The sequence below is a fragment of the Barbus barbus genome, assembly GCF_936440315.1.
Source record: "Barbus barbus genome assembly, chromosome: 21".
NCBI lineage: Eukaryota > Metazoa > Chordata > Actinopteri > Cypriniformes > Cyprinidae > Barbus > Barbus barbus.
In genome coordinates, this window is record NC_136749.1 from 7,316,035 (window position 1) to 7,339,699 (window position 23,665).

The following is a 23,665-nucleotide window of genomic DNA, read 5'->3' on the forward strand; positions in this document are numbered from 1 at the left end:
GAGGCCACAGATGCTGAAAAGCTTCTTTCTCAGTGAGAGAAAGTTGTTTTATGCAATTTTAAAATTAAGGCTTAAATGCATTAAAGATGTCTCTTTCTCATGAAATGTAATGTTATTTGCAATGCAGAATACAGATTTTCATGTTTTGGAGCATCTTTGCAATGAGAGTCCTGTCAGAGCTTCAATGCATAAAATCACTACTTTAGAGGCTCTAATGCTATTTTTAGTGCAACTAAGCATATAAAGAGGCCACAGATGCTGAAAAGCTTCTTTCTCAGTGAGAGAAAGTTGTTTTATGCAATTTTAAAATTAAGGCTTAAATGCATTAAAGATGTCTCTTTCTCATGAAATGTAATGTTATTTGCAATGCAGAATACAGATTTTCATGTTTTGGAGCATCTTTGCAATGAGAGTCCTGTCAGAGCTTCAATGCAAAAAATCACTACTTTGGAGGTTCTAAGAACACTAATGCTGTGTTTACTGCAAGTAAGCATATAAAGAGGCCACAGATGCTAAAAAGCTTCTTTCTCAGTGAGAGGAAGTTGTTTTATGCAATTTTAAAATTAAGGCTTAAATGCATTAAAGATGTCTCTTTCTCATGAAATGTAATGTTATTTGCAATGCAGAATACAGATTTTCCTGTTTTGGAGCATCTTTGCAAAGAGAGTCATGTCAGAGCTGCAATGCACAAAATCACTACTTTAGAGGTTCTAAGAACACTAATGCTGTGTTTAGTGCAACTAAGCATATAAAAAGGCCACAGATGCTGAAAAGCTTCTTTCTCAGTGAGAGAAAGTTGTTTTATCCAATATTAAGAGTAAAGCTTAAGTACATTAAAGATGCCTCTTTCTCATGAAATGTAATGTTATTTGCAATGCAGAATGCAGATTTTCATGTTTTGGCGGTTCTTTGCAAAGTGAGTCATGTTCGAGTTTCAATATATAATATCACAACTTTAGAGGTTATAAGAACACTAATGCTGTGTTTAGTCTGTGTTTAGTGCAAATAAACAAATGAAGAGTTGGCCACAGGCCACAGACCACAGATGCTAAAAAGCTTCTTTCTCAGTGAGAGAAAGTTGTTTTATCCAATATTAAGAGTAAAGCTTAAGTACAGTAAAGATGTCTTTTTCTCATGAAATGTAATGTTATTTGCAATGCAGAAGACAGATTTTCATGTTTTGGAGCATCTTTGCAAAGAGAGTCCTGTCAGAGCTTCAATGCATAAAATCACTACTTTAGAGGCTCTAATGCTGTTTTTAGTGCAACTAAGTATATAAAGAGGCCACAGATGCTGAAAAGCTTCTTTCTCAGTGAGAGAAAGTTGTTTTATGCAATTTTAAAATTAAGGCTTAAATGCATTAAAGATGTCTCTTTCTCCTTAAATGTACTTTTATTTGCAATGCAGAAGACAGATTTTCATATTTTGGAGCATCTTTGCAAAGCGAGTCATGTTCGAGTTTCAATATATAATATCACAACTTTAGAGGTTATAAGAACACTAATGCTGTGTTTAGTCTGTGTTTAGTGCAAATAAACAAATGAAGAGTTGGCCACAGGCCACAGACCACAGATGCTAAAAAGCTTCTTTCTCAGTGAGAGAAAGTTGTTTTATCCAATATTAAGAGTAAAGCTTAAGTACAGTAAAGATGTCTTTTTCTCATGAAATGTAATGTTATTTGCAATGCAGAATACAGATTTTCATGTTTTGGAGCATCTTTGCAAAGAGAGTCATGTCAGAGCTTCAATGCATAAAATCACTACTTTAGAGGCTCTAATGCTGTTTTTAGTGCAACTAAGCATATAAAGAGGCCACAGATGCTAAAAAGCTTCTTTCTCAGTGAGAGAAAGTTGTTTTATGCAATTTTAAAATTAAGGCTTAAATGCATTAAAGATGTCTCTTTCTCCTTAAATGTACTTTTATTTGCAATGCAGAAGACAGATTTTCATATTTTGGAGCATCTTTGCAAAGCGAGTCATATTAAGGCTTCAATGCACCAAATCACTACTTTAGAGGTTCTAAGAACACTAATGCTGTGTTTAGTGCAACTAAGCATATAAAGAGGCCACAGATGCTAAAAAGCTTCTTTCTCAGTGAGAGAAAGTTGTTTTATGCAATTTTAAAATTAAGGCTTAAATGCATTAAAGATGTCTCTTTCTCCTTAAATGTACTTTTATTTGCAATGCAGAATACAGATTTTCATGTTTTGGAGCATCTTTGCAAAGAGAGTCTTGTCAGAGCTTCAATGCATAAAATCACTACTTTAGAGGCTCTAATGCTGTTTTTAGTGCAACTAAGCATATAAAGAGGCCACAGATGCTGAAAAGCTTCTTTCTCAGTGAGAGAAAGTTGTTTTATGCAATTTTAAAATTAAGGCTTAAATGCATTAAAGATGTCTCTTTCTCCTTAAATTTACTTTTATTTGCAATGCAGAAGACAGATTTTCATGTTTTGGAGCATCTTTGCAAAGAGAGTCCTGTCAGAGCTTCAATGCATAAAATCACTACTTTAGAGGCTCTAGTGCTGTTTTTAGTGCAACTAAGCATATAAAGAGGCCACAGATGCTGAAAAGCTTCTTTCTCAGTGAGAGAAAGTTGTTTTATGCAATTTTAAAATTAAGGCTTAAATGCATTAAAGATGTCTCTTTCTCCTTAAATGTACTTTTATTTGCAATGCAGAAGACAGATTTTCATATTTTGGAGCATCTTTGCAAAGCGAGTCATATTAAGGCTTCAATGCACCAAATCACTACTTTAGAGGTTCTAAGAACACTAATGCTGTGTTTAGTGCAACTAAGCATATAAAGAGGCCACAGATGCTAAAAAGCTTCTTTCTCAGTGAGAGAAAGTTGTTTTATGCAATTTTAAAATTAAGGCTTAAATGCATTAAAGATGTCTCTTTCTCCTTAAATGTACTTTAATTTGCAATGCAGAATACAGATTTTCATGTTTTGGAGCATCTTTGCAAAGAGAGTCCTGTCAGAGCTTCAATGCATAAAATCACTACTTTAGAGGCTCTAATGCTGTTTTTAGTGCAACTAAGCATATAAAGAGGCCACAGATGCTAAAAAGCTTCTTTCTCAGTGAGAGAAAGTTGTTTTATGCAATTTTAAAATTAAGGCTTAAATGCATTAAAGATGTCTCTTTCTCCTTAAATGTACTTTTATTTGCAATGCAGAATACAGATTTTCATGTTTTGGAGCATCTTTGCAAAGAGAGTCCTGTCAGAGCTTCAATGCATAAAATCACTACTTTAGAGGCTCTAATGCTGTTTTTAGTGCAACTAAGCATATAAAGAGGCCACAGATGCTGAAAAGCTTCTTTCTCAGTGAGAGAAAGTTGTTTTATGCAATTTTAAAATTAAGGCTTAAATGCATTAAAGATGTCTCTTTCTCCTTAAATTTACTTTTATTTGCAATGCAGAAGACAGATTTTCATGTTTTGGAGCATCTTTGCAAAGAGAGTCCTGTCAGAGCTTCAATGCATAAAATAACTACTTTAGAGGCTCTAGTGCTGTTTTTAGTGCAACTAAGCATATAAAGAGGCCACAGATGCTGAAAAGCTTCTTTCTCAGTGAGAGAAAGTTGTTTTATGCAATTTTAAAATTAAGGCTTAAATGCATTAAAGATGTCTCTTTCTCATGAAATGTAATGTTATTTGCAATGCAGAATACAGATTTTCATGTTTTGGAGCATCTTTGCAATGAGAGTCCTGTCAGAGCTTCAATGCATAAAATCACTACTTTAGAGGCTCTAATGCTGTTTTTAGTGCAACTAAGCATATAAAGAGGCCACAGATGCTAAAAAGCTTCTTTCTCAGTGAGAGAAAGTTGTTTTATGCAATTTTAAAATTAAGGCTTAAATGCATTAAAGATGTCTCTTTCTCCTTAAATGTACTTTTATTTGCAATGCAGAATACAGATTTTCATGTTTTGGAGCATCTTTGCAATGAGAGTCCTGTCAGAGCTTCAATGCAAAAAATCACTACTTTGGAGGTTCTAAGAACACTAATGCTGTGTTTACTGCAACTAAGCATATAAAGAGGCCACAGATGCTAAAAAGCTTCTTTCTCAGTGAGAGGAAGTTGTTTTATGCAATTTTAAAATTAAGGCTTAAATGCATTAAAGATGTCTCTTTCTCATGAAATGTAATGTTATTTGCAATGCAGAATACAGATTTTCATGTTTTGGAGCATCTTTGCAAAGAGAGTCATGTCAGAGCTGCAATGCACAAAATCACTACTTTAGAGGTTCTAAGAACACTAATGCTGTGTTTAGTGCAACTAAGCATATAAAGAGGCCACAGATGCTAAAAAGCTTCTTTCTCAGTGAGAGAAAGTTGTTTCATGCAATTTTAAAATTAAGGCTTAAATGCATTAAAGATGTCTCTTTCTCCTTAAATGTACTTTTATTTGCAATGCAGAATACAGATTTTCATGTTTTGGAGCATCTTTGCAAAGAGAGTCCTGTCAGAGCTTCAATGCATAAAATCACTACTTTAGAGGCTCTAATGCTGTTTTTAGTGCAACTAAGCATATAAAGAGGCCACAGATGCTGAAAAGCTTCTTTCTCAGTGAGAGAAAGTTGTTTTATGCAATTTTAAAATTAAGGCTTAAATGCATTAAAGATGTCTCTTTCTCCTTAAATTTACTTTTATTTGCAATGCAGAAGACAGATTTTCATGTTTTGGAGCATCTTTGCAAAGAGAGTCCTGTCAGAGCTTCAATGCATAAAATCACTACTTTAGAGGCTCTAGTGCTGTTTTTAGTGCAACTAAGCATATAAAGAGGCCACAGATGCTGAAAAGCTTCTTTCTCAGTGAGAGAAAGTTGTTTTATGCAATTTTAAAATTAAGGCTTAAATGCATTAAAGATGTCTCTTTCTCCTTAAATGTACTTTTATTTGCAATGCAGAAGACAGATTTTCATATTTTGGAGCATCTTTGCAAAGCGAGTCATATTAAGGCTTCAATGCACCAAATCACTACTTTAGAGGTTCTAAGAACACTAATGCTGTGTTTAGTGCAACTAAGCATATAAAGAGGCCACAGATGCTAAAAAGCTTCTTTCTCAGTGAGAGAAAGTTGTTTTATGCAATTTTAAAATTAAGGCTTAAATGCATTAAAGATGTCTCTTTCTCCTTAAATGTACTTTTATTTGCAATGCAGAATACAGATTTTCATGTTTTGGAGCATCTTTGCAAAGAGAGTCCTGTCAGAGCTTCAATACATAAAATCACTACTTTAGAGGCTCTAATGCTGTTTTTAGTGCAACTAAGCATATAAAGAGGCCACAGATGCTGAAAAGCTTCTTTCTCAGTGAGAGAAAGTTGTTTTATGCAATTTTAAAATTAAGGCTTAAATGCATTAAAGATGTCTCTTTCTCATGAAATGTAATGTTATTTGCAATGCAGAATACAGATTTTCATGTTTTGGAGCATCTTTGCAATGAGAGTCCTGTCAGAGCTTCAATGCATAAAATCACTACTTTAGAGGCTCTAATGCTATTTTTAGTGCAACTAAGCATATAAAGAGGCCACAGATGCTGAAAAGCTTCTTTCTCAGTGAGAGAAAGTTGTTTTATGCAATTTTAAAATTAAGGCTTAAATGCATTAAAGATGTCTCTTTCTCATGAAATGTAATGTTATTTGCAATGCAGAATACAGATTTTCATGTTTTGGAGCATCTTTGCAATGAGAGTCCTGTCAGAGCTTCAATGCAAAAAATCACTACTTTGGAGGTTCTAAGAACACTAATGCTGTGTTTACTGCAAGTAAGCATATAAAGAGGCCACAGATGCTAAAAAGCTTCTTTCTCAGTGAGAGGAAGTTGTTTTATGCAATTTTAAAATTAAGGCTTAAATGCATTAAAGATGTCTCTTTCTCATGAAATGTAATGTTATTTGCAATGCAGAATACAGATTTTCCTGTTTTGGAGCATCTTTGCAAAGAGAGTCATGTCAGAGCTGCAATGCACAAAATCACTACTTTAGAGGTTCTAAGAACACTAATGCTGTGTTTAGTGCAACTAAGCATATAAAAAGGCCACAGATGCTGAAAAGCTTCTTTCTCAGTGAGAGAAAGTTGTTTTATCCAATATTAAGAGTAAAGCTTAAGTACATTAAAGATGCCTCTTTCTCATGAAATGTAATGTTATTTGCAATGCAGAATGCAGATTTTCATGTTTTGGCGGTTCTTTGCAAAGTGAGTCATGTTCGAGTTTCAATATATAATATCACAACTTTAGAGGTTATAAGAACACTAATGCTGTGTTTAGTCTGTGTTTAGTGCAAATAAACAAATGAAGAGTTGGCCACAGGCCACAGACCACAGATGCTAAAAAGCTTCTTTCTCAGTGAGAGAAAGTTGTTTTATCCAATATTAAGAGTAAAGCTTAAGTACAGTAAAGATGTCTTTTTCTCATGAAATGTAATGTTATTTGCAATGCAGAAGACAGATTTTCATGTTTTGGAGCATCTTTGCAAAGAGAGTCCTGTCAGAGCTTCAATGCATAAAATCACTACTTTAGAGGCTCTAATGCTGTTTTTAGTGCAACTAAGTATATAAAGAGGCCACAGATGCTGAAAAGCTTCTTTCTCAGTGAGAGAAAGTTGTTTTATGCAATTTTAAAATTAAGGCTTAAATGCATTAAAGATGTCTCTTTCTCCTTAAATGTACTTTTATTTGCAATGCAGAAGACAGATTTTCATATTTTGGAGCATCTTTGCAAAGCGAGTCATGTTCGAGTTTCAATATATAATATCACAACTTTAGAGGTTATAAGAACACTAATGCTGTGTTTAGTCTGTGTTTAGTGCAAATAAACAAATGAAGAGTTGGCCACAGGCCACAGACCACAGATGCTAAAAAGCTTCTTTCTCAGTGAGAGAAAGTTGTTTTATCCAATATTAAGAGCAAAGCTTAAGTACAGTAAAGATGTCTTTTTCTCATGAAATGTAATGTTATTTGCAATGCAGAATACAGATTTTCATGTTTTGGAGCATCTTTGCAAAGAGAGTCATGTCAGAGCTTCAATGCATAAAATCACTACTTTAGAGGCTCTAATGCTGTTTTTAGTGCAACTAAGCATATAAAGAGGCCACAGATGCTAAAAAGCTTCTTTCTCAGTGAGAGAAAGTTGTTTTATGCAATTTTAAAATTAAGGCTTAAATGCATTAAAGATGTCTCTTTCTCCTTAAATGTACTTTTATTTGCAATGCAGAAGACAGATTTTCATATTTTGGAGCATCTTTGCAAAGCGAGTCATATTAAGGCTTCAATGCACCAAATCACTACTTTAGAGGTTCTAAGAACACTAATGCTGTGTTTAGTGCAACTAAGCATATAAAGAGGCCACAGATGCTAAAAAGCTTCTTTCTCAGTGAGAGAAAGTTGTTTTATGCAATTTTAAAATTAAGGCTTAAATGCATTAAAGATGTCTCTTTCTCCTTAAATGTACTTTTATTTGCAATGCAGAATACAGATTTTCATGTTTTGGAGCATCTTTGCAAAGAGAGTCTTGTCAGAGCTTCAATGCATAAAATCACTACTTTAGAGGCTCTAATGCTGTTTTTAGTGCAACTAAGCATATAAAGAGGCCACAGATGCTGAAAAGCTTCTTTCTCAGTGAGAGAAAGTTGTTTTATGCAATTTTAAAATTAAGGCTTAAATGCATTAAAGATGTCTCTTTCTCCTTAAATTTAATTTTATTTGCAATGCAGAAGACAGATTTTCATGTTTTGGAGCATCTTTGCAAAGAGAGTCCTGTCAGAGCTTCAATGCATAAAATCACTACTTTAGAGGCTCTAGTGCTGTTTTTAGTGCAACTAAGCATATAAAGAGGCCACAGATGCTGAAAAGCTTCTTTCTCAGTGAGAGAAAGTTGTTTTATGCAATTTTAAAATTAAGGCTTAAATGCATTAAAGATGTCTCTTTCTCCTTAAGTGTACTTTTATTTGCAATGCAGAAGACAGATTTTCATATTTTGGAGCATCTTTGCAAAGCGAGTCATATTAAGGCTTCAATGCACCAAATCACTACTTTAGAGGTTCTAAGAACACTAATGCTGTGTTTAGTGCAACTAAGCATATAAAGAGGCCACAGATGCTAAAAAGCTTCTTTCTCAGTGAGAGAAAGTTGTTTTATGCAATTTTAAAATTAAGGCTTAAATGCATTAAAGATGTCTCTTTCTCCTTAAATGTACTTTAATTTGCAATGCAGAATACAGATTTTCATGTTTTGGAGCATCTTTGCAAAGAGAGTCCTGTCAGAGCTTCAATGCATAAAATCACTACTTTAGAGGCTCTAATGCTGTTTTTAGTGCAACTAAGCATATAAAGAGGCCACAGATGCTAAAAAGCTTCTTTCTCAGTGAGAGAAAGTTGTTTTATGCAATTTTAAAATTAAGGCTTAAATGCATTAAAGATGTCTCTTTCTCCTTAAATGTACTTTTATTTGCAATGCAGAATACAGATTTTCATGTTTTGGAGCATCTTTGCAAAGAGAGTCCTGTCAGAGCTTCAATGCATAAAATCACTACTTTAGAGGCTCTAATGCTGTTTTTAGTGCAACTAAGCATATAAAGAGGCCACAGATGCTGAAAAGCTTCTTTCTCAGTGAGAGAAAGTTGTTTTATGCAATTTTAAAATTAAGGCTTAAATGCATTAAAGATGTCTCTTTCTCCTTAAATTTACTTTTATTTGCAATGCAGAAGACAGATTTTCATGTTTTGGAGCATCTTTGCAAAGAGAGTCCTGTCAGAGCTTCAATGCATAAAATAACTACTTTAGAGGCTCTAGTGCTGTTTTTAGTGCAACTAAGCATATAAAGAGGCCACAGATGCTGAAAAGCTTCTTTCTCAGTGAGAGAAAGTTGTTTTATGCAATTTTAAAATTAAGGCTTAAATGCATTAAAGATGTCTCTTTCTCATGAAATGTAATGTTATTTGCAATGCAGAATACAGATTTTCATGTTTTGGAGCATCTTTGCAATGAGAGTCCTGTCAGAGCTTCAATGCATAAAATCACTACTTTAGAGGCTCTAATGCTGTTTTTAGTGCAACTAAGCATATAAAGAGATAGAACTTTCTCAGTGAGAGAAAGTTGTTTTATGCAATTTTAAAATTAAGGCTTAAATGCATTAAAGATGTCTCTTTCTCCTTAAATGTACTTTTATTTGCAATGCAGAAGACAGATTTTCATATTTTGGAGCATCTTTGCAAAGCGAGTCATATTAAGGCTTCAATGCACCAAATCACTACTTTAGAGGTTCTAAGAACACTAATGCTGTGTTTAGTGCAACTAAGCATATAAAGAGGCCACAGATGCTAAAAAGCTTCTTTCTCAGTGAGAGAAAGTTGTTTTATGCAATTTTAAAATTAAGGCTTAAATGCATTAAAGATGTCTCTTTCTCCTTAAATTTACTTTTATTTGCAATGCAGAAGACAGATTTTCATGTTTTGGAGCATCTTTGCAAAGAGAGTCTTGTCAGAGCTTCAATGCATAAAATCACTACTTTAGAGGCTCTAATGCTGTTTTTAGTGCAACTAAGCATATAAAGAGGCCACAGATGCTGAAAAGCTTCTTTCTCAGTGAGAGAAAGTTGTTTTATGCAATTTTAAAATTAAGGCTTAAATGCATTAAAGATGTCTCTTTCTCCTTAAATTTACTTTTATTTGCAATGCAGAAGACAGATTTTCATGTTTTGGAGCATCTTTGCAAAGAGAGTCCTGTCAGAGCTTCAATGCATAAAATCACTACTTTAGAGGCTCTAGTGCTGTTTTTAGTGCAACTAAGCATATAAAGAGGCCACAGATGCTGAAAAGCTTCTTTCTCAGTGAGAGAAAGTTGTTTTATGCAATTTTAAAATTAAGGCTTAAATGCATTAAAGATGTCTCTTTCTCCTTAAATGTACTTTTATTTGCAATGCAGAAGACAGATTTTCATATTTTGGAGCATCTTTGCAAAGCGAGTCATATTAAGGCTTCAATGCACCAAATCACTACTTTAGAGGTTCTAAGAACACTAATGCTGTGTTTAGTGCAACTAAGCATATAAAGAGGCCACAGATGCTAAAAAGCTTCTTTCTCAGTGAGAGAAAGTTGTTTTATGCAATTTTAAAATTAAGGCTTAAATGCATTAAAGATGTCTCTTTCTCCTTAAATGTACTTTAATTTGCAATGCAGAATACAGATTTTCATGTTTTGGAGCATCTTTGCAAAGAGAGTCCTGTCAGAGCTTCAATGCATAAAATCACTACTTTAGAGGCTCTAATGCTGTTTTTAGTGCAACTAAGCATATAAAGAGGCCACAGATGCTAAAAAGCTTCTTTCTCAGTGAGAGAAAGTTGTTTTATGCAATTTTAAAATTAAGGCTTAAATGCATTAAAGATGTCTCTTTCTCCTTAAATGTACTTTTATTTGCAATGCAGAATACAGATTTTCATGTTTTGGAGCATCTTTGCAAAGAGAGTCCTGTCAGAGCTTCAATGCATAAAATCACTACTTTAGAGGCTCTAATGCTGTTTTTAGTGCAACTAAGCATATAAAGAGGCCACAGATGCTGAAAAGCTTCTTTCTCAGTGAGAGAAAGTTGTTTTATGCAATTTTAAAATTAAGGCTTAAATGCATTAAAGATGTCTCTTTCTCCTTAAATTTACTTTTATTTGCAATGCAGAAGACAGATTTTCATGTTTTGGAGCATCTTTGCAAAGAGAGTCCTGTCAGAGCTTCAATGCATAAAATAACTACTTTAGAGGCTCTAGTGCTGTTTTTAGTGCAACTAAGCATATAAAGAGGCCACAGATGCTGAAAAGCTTCTTTCTCAGTGAGAGAAAGTTGTTTTATGCAATTTTAAAATTAAGGCTTAAATGCATTAAAGATGTCTCTTTCTCATGAAATGTAATGTTATTTGCAATGCAGAATACAGATTTTCATGTTTTGGAGCATCTTTGCAATGAGAGTCCTGTCAGAGCTTCAATGCATAAAATCACTACTTTAGAGGCTCTAATGCTGTTTTTAGTGCAACTAAGCATATAAAGAGATAGAACTTTCTCAGTGAGAGAAAGTTGTTTTATGCAATTTTAAAATTAAGGCTTAAATGCATTAAAGATGTCTCTTTCTCATGAAATGTAATGTTATTTGCAATGCAGAATACAGATTTTCATGTTTTGGAGCATCTTTGCAAAGAGAGTCATGTCAGAGCTTCAATGCATAAAATCACTACTTTAGAGGCTCTAATGCTGTTTTTAGTGCAACTAAGCATATAAAGAGGCCACAGATGCTAAAAAGCTTCTTTCTCAGTGAGAGAAAGTTGTTTTATGCAATTTTAAAATTAAGGCTTAAATGCATTAAAGATGTCTCTTTCTCCTTAAATGTACTTTTATTTGCAATGCAGAATACAGATTTTCATGTTTTGGAGCATCTTTGCAATGAGAGTCCTGTCAGAGCTTCAATGCAAAAAATCACTACTTTGGAGGTTCTAAGAACACTAATGCTGTGTTTACTGCAACTAAGCATATAAAGAGGCCACAGATGCTAAAAAGCTTCTTTCTCAGTGAGAGGAAGTTGTTTTATGCAATTTTAAAATTAAGGCTTAAATGCATTAAAGATGTCTCTTTCTCATGAAATGTAATGTTATTTGCAATGCAGAATACAGATTTTCATGTTTTGGAGCATCTTTGCAAAGAGAGTCATGTCAGAGCTGCAATGCACAAAATCACTACTTTAGAGGTTCTAAGAACACTAATGCTGTGTTTAGTGCAACTAAGCATATAAAGAGGCCACAGATGCTGAAAAGCTTCTTTCTCAGTGAGAGAAAGTTGTTTTATCCAATATTAAGAGTAAAGCTTAAGTACATTAAAGATGCCTCTTTCTCATGAAATGTAATGTTATTTGCAATGCAGAATACAGATTTTCATGTTTTGGCGGTTCTTTGCAAAGTGAGTCATGTTCGAGTTTCAATATATAATATCACAACTTTAGAGGTTATTAGAACACTAATGCTGTGTTTAGTCTGTGTTTAGTGCAAATAAACAAATGAAGAGTTGGCCACAGGCCACAGGCCACAGATGCTAAAAAGCTTCTTTCTCAGTGAGAGAAAGTTGTTTTATCCAATATTAAGAGTAAAGCTTAAGTACAGTAAAGATGTCTTTTTCTCATGAAATGTAATGTTATTTGCAATGCAGAATACAGATTTTCATGTTTTGGCAGTTCTTTGCAAAGAGAGTCATGTTAGAGTTTCAATGCATAAAATCACTACTTTAGAAGCTCTAAGAACACTAATGCTGTGTTTAGTGCAACTAAGCATATAAAGAGGCCACAGATGCTGAAAAGCTTCTTTCTCAGTGAGAGAAAGTTGTTTTATGCAATTTTAAAATTAAGGCTTAAATGCATTAAAGATGTCTCTTTCTCCTTAAATGTACTTTTATTTGCAATGTAGAATACAGATTTTCATGTTTTGGAGCATCTTTGCAAAGAGAGTCCTGTCAGAGCTTCAATGCACAAAATCACTACTTTGGAGGATCTAAGAACACTCATGCTGTGTTTAGTGCAAATAAGCAAATGAAGAGAAAAAAAAGACCACAGATGCTGAAAAGCTTCTTTCTCAGTGAGATAAATTTGTTTTATGCAATTTTAAAAGTAAGGCTTAAATGCATTAAAGATGTCTCTTTCTCCTTAAATGTACTTTTATTTGCAATGCAGAAGACAGATGTTCATGTTTTGGCAGTTCTTTGCAAAGAGAGTCATGTTAGAGTTTCAATGCATAAAATCACTACTTTAGAAGCTCTAAGAACACTAATGCTGTGTTTAGTGCAACTACGCATATAAAGAGGCCACAGATGCTGAAAAGCTTCTTTCTCAGTGAGAGAAAGTTGTTCTGTGCAATTTTAGGAGTAAAGCTTAATTACATTAAAGATGTCTTTTTCTCATTAAATGTAATGTTATTTGCAATGCAGAATACAGATTTTCATGTTTTGGCGGTTCTTTGCAAAGCGAGTCATGTTAGAGTTTCAATGCATAAAATCACTACTTTAGAGGCTCTAATGCTGTTTTTAGTGCAACTAAGCATATAAAGAGGCCACAGATGCTGAAAAGCTTCTTTCTCAGTGAGAGAAAGTTGTTTTATCCAATATTAAGAGTAAAGCTTAAGTACATTAAAGATGCCTCTTTCTCATGAAATGTAATGTTATTTGCAATGCAGAATACAGATTTTCATGTTTTGGAGGTTCTTTGCAAAGTGAGTCATGTTAGAGTTTCAATATATAATATCACAACTTTAGAGGTTATAAGAACACTAATGCTGTGTTTAGTGCAACTAAGCAAATGAAGAGTTGGCCACAGGCCACAAGGCCACAGATGCTGAAAAGCTTCTTTCTCAGTGAGAGAAAGTTGTTCTGTGCAATTGTAGGAGAAAAGCTTAAGTACATTAAAGATGCCTCTTTCTCATGAAATGTAATGTTATTTGCAATGCAGAATACAGATTTTCATGTTTTGGAGCATCTTTGCAAAGAGAGTCACGTCAGAGCTTCAATGCACAAAATCACTACTTTGGAGGTTCTAAGAACACTAATGCTGTGTTTAGTGCAACTAAGCAAATGAAGAGAAAGTTCACAGATGCTGAAAAGCTTCTTTCTCAGTGAGAGAAAGTTGTTTTATGCAATATTAAGAGTGAAGCTTAAGTACATTAAAGATGCCTCTTTATCATGAAAAGTAATGTCATTTGCAATGCAGAAGACTGATTTTCATGTTTTGGCAATTCTTTGCAAAGAGAGTCATGTTAGAGTTTCAATGCACAAAATCACTACTTTAGAAGCTCTAAGAACACTAATGCTGTGTTTAGTGCAACTAAGCAAATGAAGAGAAAGTAAGGCCACAGATGGTGAAAAGCTTCTTTCTCAGTGAGAGAAATTTGTTCTGTGCAATTTTAGGAGTAAAGCTTAAGTACATTAAAGATGTCTTTCTCATGAAATGTGAATGTCATGAGAAAAACATGATTCATTTATTTGCAATGCAGAAGACAGATTTTCATGTTTTGGAGCATCTTTGCAAAGAGAGTCATGTTAGAGCTTCAATGCACAAAATCACTACTTTAGAAGCTCTAAGAACACTCATGCCGTGTTTAGTGCAACTAAGCAAATGAAGAGTTGGCCACAGGCCACAGATGCTGAAAAGCTTCTTTCTCAGTGAGAGAAAGTTGTTTTATGCAATTGTAGGAGTAAAGCTTAAGTACATTAAAGATGTCTTTTTCTCGTGAAATGTAATGTTATTTGCAATGCAGAAGACAGATTTTCATGTTTTGGAGCATTTTTGCAAAGAGAGTAATGTTAGAGTTTCAATGCACAAAACCACTAATTTATAGGTTCTGGGGTAGGTTTAGGTGTAGGGTTGGTGTCGTTTGTGTCATCGTCTGAAGTGAAGCTGTGTCCAAACTGGAACTTGTGAGGATTCTAGTATCCTTGGCATGGACATCTCAAGACATAAATAGGAAAGCAAAGTAGAAGAATTAGCATAGCTGCTGTACATATTATTTCAGACCAAGATGATCAAGTGCACAGCCATAGCTGTAATACTAGGTTATGAGATGTGTTACTGTATATAACATATTGGCTAAAGAGTTGTGTGTTTATTCCATATAACTGAAAGTATGTCTGAGGCCCAAACATTTTCAGGATGGTTTTTCCAGAGTGGTAGTATAGTGTGCCATGCGTTCTACTTTGACCTGAATTTAGTTGTTTGATGTGTTCTTGCCCTCACTGGGCATTATAGTATTGCTGGAAGACAGTCTTTTTCTGCCAGACCACTTTCCTTGAGGGAAGTCACGTCAGAGGCAGGCAGATGTATTAACTGTGGCCAAGGGCTGCAGTGTTGCCATGTTAATGTTAGATGGAAGTGTAACCTGTAGTGCCGCAGACAAGCCTCTTCCAGGCAAGCTGTTTATCTAATCAATACAAGAAGGCCTGGAAGTGAGATCACAGGATTTGTTTCCACACATGAACATACTTTACCGAAAAAAAAAAAAAAAAAAAAGCAGAAATACCAGGAAGACTTTTACCCTGTTTTTTACTCTACAGAGTGACCACAGAGGAATTAAGTTTTAGAATTTAGGCAAATTTTAGTTTTATTTTCAGCTGTGTAACATTTATATTTATATTTTTTTAGACATCAATATGGTTCTTCTATTACACAAATAATTGCACACAGTAAATTCTGTCTGATGTTTTCCAGTGAAGTTTGCCTTATAATTTAAATATTTGGTAACACTTTAGTATAGGGACAAATTCTTACTATTAACTAGTTGCTTATTAACTAGTTGCTTACAAGTACTTATAAAGCACATATTCTGCATAGTCATATTCTACATCCCTAATCCTACCCAATACCTAAACTTAACAGCTACCAAACTAACTATTAATAAGCAGCAAATATTTTAATAAATGGAGCAAACACTGCAAATGGCAAACATCAACAGAAACACTTCTGTTCTGTAAAAAAAAAAAAAAAAAAAAAAAAATTATATATATATATATATATATATATATATATATATATATATATATATATATATATATATATATATATATATATATACATATATATACACACACACACATTCTTTAATACTGAGAATACTAATACTTTTAGAACTATATCTTTATTAGTTATTGTTCTTGGTGTGAACAGGCCTTAAGTCAAGTCAAGTCACCTTTATTTATATAGCGCTTTTAAGAATATAGCTTGTGTCAAAGCACTTAACAGTATCAAATTGGAGGATAGAGTGTTCGTAATGTATAATAATAAGATTGAACTAAATTTTAAGTTAAAGGCATTTCATTGTTGAATTCAGTGATGTCATTGTCTAGCTCAGTTTAGTTTAAATAGTATCTGTGAAATCAAATTGATGATAATCGCTAAAAAAATCAAGTGTCCCCAACTGAGCAAGCCAGAGTGGCAAGGAACCAAAACTCCCTCTGTGACAGAATGGAGGAAAAAAACCTTGGGAGAAACCAGGCTCAGTCAGGGGGCCAGTTCTCCTCTGGCCAGGATATTATTGTTTATTTATTGTTTAATTATTGATTTAATTAAAAATTTGAATCTATAAATGTATTATATTTCTATTTTTATATTGTTGCAATTTCTAACAATAATAGTTTTAAATAGTTAGGTATTTTATTATATTTTTAGTTATTTTTATTTTTATTTTATTTTTAGTCGAGGTCTTCACTGGGGATATGTCCCCGGGGCTAATCCAGGTGTCCGGCCTCCGCCGACGATCAAAGCCGCAGACATCATCTCCCGGCGCCGATCCACCATCTGATCCGGACACGTATTGAGATACAGAATAAGAAAGAAACAGACTAATATTAGAGTAGATGCCATTCTTCTTACAATGTAACGAGTACATTGTGTGTTATGAGGAGTGTTCCCGGGTTCCGGTTGATCTAATTAATGCAGCCTAACAGTCCTTTAACGGATTTGAATAATAGAAGTGTAGTAGTGTGTTATGTGTAAGCCAGGTTAAAGAAATGTGTCTTTAATCTCGATTTAAACTGACAGAGTGTGTCTGCCTCCCAAACAGTGTTACAGAATGTTCACACCAGACGCGACTTACGCGAATAAATCACGCTATTCGCAACAAACAGCACCCATTTGAAAATATGCTTCACCGATTTCGGAGCCGTGAGCTCCAGGCAATCACCGGGCGCTCGTGCTCATGTATCCCGAAGAGTGGAGCATAACCTCGGCTAGTCCTTCTGACATATGCCGCTGGCTCTGATGTCTCTGTAGTGGATAAACATAAGATATAATTTGTTTTGGGTAAATCTAAAAGGTAATCTTTGGTCTATGGCACAGCTCCGGGTATCCACATACAGCGACGATGATTTTGTCCTCTATTGTTGTTTCGGATTTCTGCCTCCGCTCGTAATCACTTCACTACTAGAGCAAGCTCCTGATTGGTTAATGCGGGCGCGAATATCCGCAAAAGTTCAGCTTTTTCAACTTGCGCGATTCGCGTGAATCATGCGTTACGCGCGTCAAATGCCTGAAACGCTCAATTCGCACCGTGTCATTCGCACTGCCTCATTCGTGCAAATCGCACCGCAGGATGTCTATTCGTGTCTTTGCATTGACTTAACATGTAAATCACTCGCGCTTAACACTTCATTCGCGTCTGGTGTGAACACACCATTAGGTAGATTGTTCCAGAGTTTGGGTGCTAAATAGGAAAAGGATCTGCCGCCCGCAGTCGATTTTGATATTCTAAGTATTACCAAACGGCCAGAGTTTTGAGAAAGCAGCGGACGTGGAGGACTATAATGTGAAAAGAGCTAGCTCAAGTACTGAGGAGCTAAGCCATTCAGGGCTTTAAAGTAATTAACAAGATTTTAAAATCTATCCAATGTTTGATAGGGAGCCTGTTGACAGAACCAGGCTAATATGGTCATACTTCCTGGTTCTAGTAAGGACTCTAGCTGCTGCCTTTTGGACCAACTGTAGTTTGTTGATCAAACGTGCAGAACCACCACCCAGTAAAGCATTACAATAGTCTAACCTTGAGGTCATAAATGCATGAATTAGCATTTCTGCATTTGACGTTGAGAGCATAGGTCGCAATTTAGATATGTTTTTGAGATGGAAAAACAGTTTTACAGATGCAAGAAATGTGGCTTTCAAATTAAAGATTGCTATCAAACAGCACACCATGGTTCCTAACTGATGAAGAAGAATTGACAGAGTAGCCATCAAGTGCCATCAAGTGTTACATAGTGTTCTAGATTAATACATGTGGGGTTTTTTAGGTCCGATAATTAACACCTCTGTTTTTTTAGAATTTAGCAGTAAGAAGTTACTCGTCATCCAGTTTTTTATAACGACTATGCATTACATTAGTTTCTCAATTTGGTGTGTTTCACCAGGCCGTAGGCCATGAAGAAATATAGAGCTGAGTATCATCAGCATAACAGTGAAAGCTAACACCATGTCTCCTGATAATATCTCCCAAGGGTAACATGTAAAGCGTGAAAACTAACGGCCTAGTACTGAGCTTGAGGTACTCCATACTGCACTTGTGATCGATACGATACCTCTTCATTCACTGCAATGAACTGATGGCGGTCAGATAAGTACGATTTGAACCATGCTAAGGCACTTCCACTAATGCCAACAAAGTGTTCTAGTCTATTTAAAAGAATGTTGTGGTCGATAGTGTCGAACGCAGCACTAAGATCCAGTAGAACTAATAAAGAGGTACAACCACGATCAGATGATAAGAGCCGATCATTCCTCACAGATACCATTTTTCTCTAAGAAGGAATATAATTGTGAGGATAATACCTTTTCTAGTATCTTTGACAGAAAAGGGAGATTTGAATTTACTTTTTGTAATTAACTAGATGAAGTTGTGTTTTTTTTAATGAGAGGCTTAATAACAGCCAATTTGAAGGTTTTGGGGACATATCCTAATGACAATGATGAATTAATAATAGCCAAAGGAGGATCTATGACTTCTGACTTCTGGAAGTAGCTCTTTTAGTAGTTTAGATGGAATAGGGTCTAACATGCATGTTGTTGGTTTAGATGATTTAACAAGTTTATACAATTCTTTCTCTCCTATAGTAGTGAATGAGTGGAATTGTTCCTCAGTATCTATAGTGCATCTGATGCGATACTGTAGCTGACGGCTGCATGGTTACAATTGTATCTCTGATAGTATCGATCTTGGAAGTAAAGTAGTTCATACTTCATTACTGCTGTGCTCTTGGGAAATGCCAACACCTGTTGATTATTTTTTTTGTTGTTAATTTAGAGACTGTATTGAATAAATACCGGGGGTTATATTTGTTTTCTTCTAGAAGAGATGAAAAGTAATCAGATCTAGCAGTTTTTAATGCTTTTCTGTAGGATAGGGTACTTTCCTTAATAAGACATTTTGCTTTGATGGTGTGCTTAATTTCTTTAAAGCATTGTGAGACTGTTTTCAAGAGGCCAGTTACCTTCTTCATCTTCCACAGGCCTGACCGGCGAATATGGAGAAAAAGGAGAGACGGGAAGAATAGGAAAGATGGGCCCTAGTGAAACGAGAGGTAAATAGATTCTTAGCAGTAACTGAATGCTCTTTGTTTATTATGCTATTTTTAAATATTCTGATAAATCAGCATTACCATATCTGGGAATTGTCTACAGAAAGCCACTTTCCTTTCCACCCAGTATGTTAATTGCACGGTACAGTATACTCTAATTTATCTATGCCCTTTTTAGTTTACCTATCATTTTGTTTGGAAAAGTGTACTAGTTCAGGTTCAATCATTCCTTCCAGACAGGGAATAACACACTTACAGTAAATACAATTATATGGATTCTTATATAATGGCAATGAATACTTGTGGTGGCTGTCTGGTTAGAACATGTAAAGATTCAAAATGTGTCAATTATAACCACTTTAAGTCATCATCATCAAACTAAATGATAATTTGCTGAGCACTTGTTGCCTGAAAGTTTGTCACAAAAACACAGGGTCCATTGATCAAATTAAGTAATGTGGATGTCCTAATAAGGTGAAGGTCTGTATGGCCTACATTAAAGGGTTAGTTCACCCAAAAATCTGTCATTAATTACTCATGTCGTTCCAAACCCGTATGACCTCCGTTTACCTTCAGAACACAAATTAAGATATTTTTAATGCAATCTGATCTGACCCGTCATAGACCGCAACACAACTGTAATGTTCCCATGTCCAGAAACATAGCAAGGAAATTGGTAAAATAGTCCATGTGACTTCAGGGGTTCAACCGTAATTTTACGAAGCTACAAGAATACATTTTGTGAACAAAAAAATTTATAAATAATTACTTTATTCAGCAACTCTTCTCATCCTCATCCTGTCTGCAAAGACATGCTGCCATTATGGATTGAATATCACAACGCATGTGTTTGCTTCCACATCATGTAAATGATGCATGCACATGCGTTAAGTAAGCAGCGGCACCATGCACATGTGTTGTTTACATGATGCAGAAGCAAGCGCATGCTTTGTGATACTCTCTCCATAATGGCGGCACGCTGCGGCAGGTGGGATGAGGAGAAGAATTGTTGAATAAAGTCTTTTTTTTGTGCAATAAAAGTATTTTCATAGCTTCATAAAATTATGGTTGAACCCCTAATGTCACATGGACTATTTTAAACACGAATGTTTCAAAAGAAAAATAACAGGGACTTCCGGGTATGGCGGCGCTAGAGTGAGACACGGTGAACGGAGCTCCGAAAATCATTTAATTTAAATAACCCTCCCTAAAGACATTTAATACGACGAAACTACCTTATATAAAATAATAACCTCGAACATTCTGATAAATATGCCGAATCCAAAGAAGACGGACAATAAAAAAGAAGAAACTCAGGAAACGAGACTCCCAGTATCTGACCCGCCGCCATGGTTCCACGCAGAAATGGAAAAAGGTTTCCTCAGAATTCAGGAGTTAATCGACGGACGTTTGAGTAAATTTGCAGAATCCTTGGAAAAAATGGGAAACGAATTACAGTCAATAAATTCGAGAATGGTGGATTTAGAAACAAAGCAGTTGGAGGTAGAAGAGGCGGTAACGGGCCTTCACAAAGATGTTTCGGATGTCAAATCGGCTGTTGACGACGAAATTAAACAGCTAAAAGATAAAATTGATGAACTTGAGAACCAGTCCCGTCGTCAGAATTTACGCCTGGTCGGTTTTCCAGAGGGAGTGGAAGGTAGAAATGCGGTGGCTTTTTTAAAGGAATGGCTACCTAAGATCCTGGGACAGGAGGACGAGGTCTACGAAATTGAAAGAGCTCACCGCACCTTGCAACGACGACCAGCGGAAAATGGCAAACCACGGGCCATACTGATTCGTCTACTTCGGTGTGGGGACACAATCAAGATCCTCAATGTGGCTAGAGAAAGGGGCAAGCTCACCTATGGCAACTCCACTATCATGATATTTCGGGACATGTCATCAGCCTTGTTCAGAAAACGACAAGAATTCAACACACTAAAAAGACAGCTACGCAACAACGACGTGTCATACGCGATGCTTCATCCCGCGACGCTGAGGATTCAGCTACCGTAGGGACAAAGATCCTTCAACTCCAAAGTATCGGCAGAGACTTATCTTCGACAACATCATCCACACTTGATTGCCGAATAAGTCACTAGGAAATGGCATACCAACAAACTCTGGGGTTTGTAAAATATACTAAAGCAAACACCCATAAAGTATATAAGAATACTTGTATCGAAGTAAGAATTTATTTTATTTATTTATTTTTCTCTTTCTTGGATTAACATTCTTAATTCTGTCAGGAGTTGGACTTTATACCCAAAATCTAATTTGAGAAGGATGTGATTTTCTTTTTGTTGTATTGTTAACGAAAATGTGTGAATTTTGGGTATGTTATTAGGAATGTTCGAGGTAAATTATACGTTTGTTTGAAAGTGCATAATATTAATACTGGTAGGGATTGACAGTAATTGCACGGGAGTTAGTTAGTTAGGATAAGATGGAGGAAGTCAAGTTCGACTGTATGTTGCGGTGCATAATCAGTCATGGGGGTTTAAAGTTTCACACTTCGTTTGGGGAAGTGGTGGTAATGGTCGGGAGGGTTGGACAGAACACTTGTTTAATTTATTTAATTAGCGGGCTGTTTAGAGATAAGTTCTTAAAGTGCTCTAAGATGGAAATGAAACGATTAATATATAACTAAATGTCAAGTACACTGAAATATAAGTATGTTACTTGGAATGTCAATGGATTAAATCAAAGACTTAAAAGGAAAAAAGTAATTCTATACCTCAGGAAACATAGCATTGGGATTGCTTTGTTACAAGAAACACACTTGACTGATTATGAAAATCAGAATCTTAAAAAACAGTGGCTTGGACAGGTTTTCTTTTCTTCTTTTACATCACAATCCAGAGGGGTGGCTATACTTATTGATAAAAATATACCCTTTCAAATGGAATCTGTTGATAAAGACAAATCCGGTAGATATATTATTTTAAGAGGAACGATTGCAATGCAAAGAATGACCTTAGTAAATATATACCGTCCAGAAATGGAGGGTGCTGATTTTATTCACAATATATTCTTCAAAGTTGCAGGCCCTATTACAGAACTAATAATCGGAGGAGACTTTAATGTAGTCCTAGACCCAGTATTAGATAGGTCGTCCACTAAAGTGTCACCTCTAAGTCAAGTTGCCAAAGCCTTAAAATACAAACTCTCAAGTTATAACTTAATAGATATATGGAGATTTAAGAATAAAGCAAAAAAATAATATTCTTTCTATTCACATAGGCATAATAATTACTCCAGAATTTACTATTTTTTTGTTCCAAAGGCGAAGGACTATTTGATTGAAGTATGTGATTATTTACCAAGAATACTGTCAGATCATGCTCCTTTACTTATTTCAGTGCATCAGGCTCCGGAATTGCCAAATTGTAAACTCTGGCAATTTAGTGACCATTTATTGAATAACTCTGAAGCGTTAAATTTTATAAACTTTATAAATACAAATAAAAATTCTGCTTCTTCAGGTATAATTTGGGAGGCTATGAAGGCATTCTTACGGGGTCAAATTATTGGTTATTCTTCTAGTAAGAAAAAACTATTTCTAAAACAATCACAATTACTTGAAAAAGAAATTTCAACAATGGAAAGACAACATTCCAAGACTAAGGACACTCAGCTGTTTCAACAATTGCAGTCCAAAAAACTGGAGTATAATATTTTGTCATCTAAAGAAGCAGAAAATGCACTTCTCCGATCACGGCAGAGGTATTACGAACATGCAGATAAGATTGGAAAAATGTTAGCATGGCAAATTTGAAAAGAAAAAATTAGTAAGTCTATAACTACAATACGTTCTTCAGACGATAAAAATATTACACACCCAAAATTAATTAACCAAGAATTCTTAGATTTTTATAAATTGTTGTATAAGTCTCAAGGAGTAGAGGAAGCTGAAATCCAACACTTTCTAAGCAAATTGGATATACCAGTCTTATGTGATAATGACCGAGAAGAACTTGAAAAAGAAATTTCAAAAGAAGAGATTCAGTTGTCAGTTGCTGCACTAGCGGGTGGTAAAACACCTGGGTTAGACGGTTTCTCGATGGATTTTTATAAAACTTTTTTTTCTAAATTAGCTGATCCGCTGCTTTCAATGTATATGGAGGCAATTCTTAAAAAGGAATTACCAGAGACTTTAAATCAAGCTTTAATTACAGTTCTGCTGAAACCCGGCAAAGACCCTAGTCTATGTACCTCATATCGGCCGATCTCATTACTTAATTCTGATTATAAAATTCTGACTAAAATGATTGCTTTACGTTTAGAGCGGGTTTTACCTAGTTTAAATCATATGGATCAAACTGGATTCATCAAAAATAGATCCTCCTTCGATAATATACGTGTCACAGAATGGCCTGTCTCCAGCGTCACCTATCACTTTCACCTGCACCTGATTCCACCTCCGCTAATCATTGAGCACACCTGCACATCATTGGAACCCTCATCAAGCACCCCATATATTCACACACCTCACTTCACTCCAACGTCCAGTCTCGTACCTTACGAAGAGGACTTCACTCTGTATTGTTTGATGATACTCACCGCTCTGTCTACTTACCTCCTGTGTTTG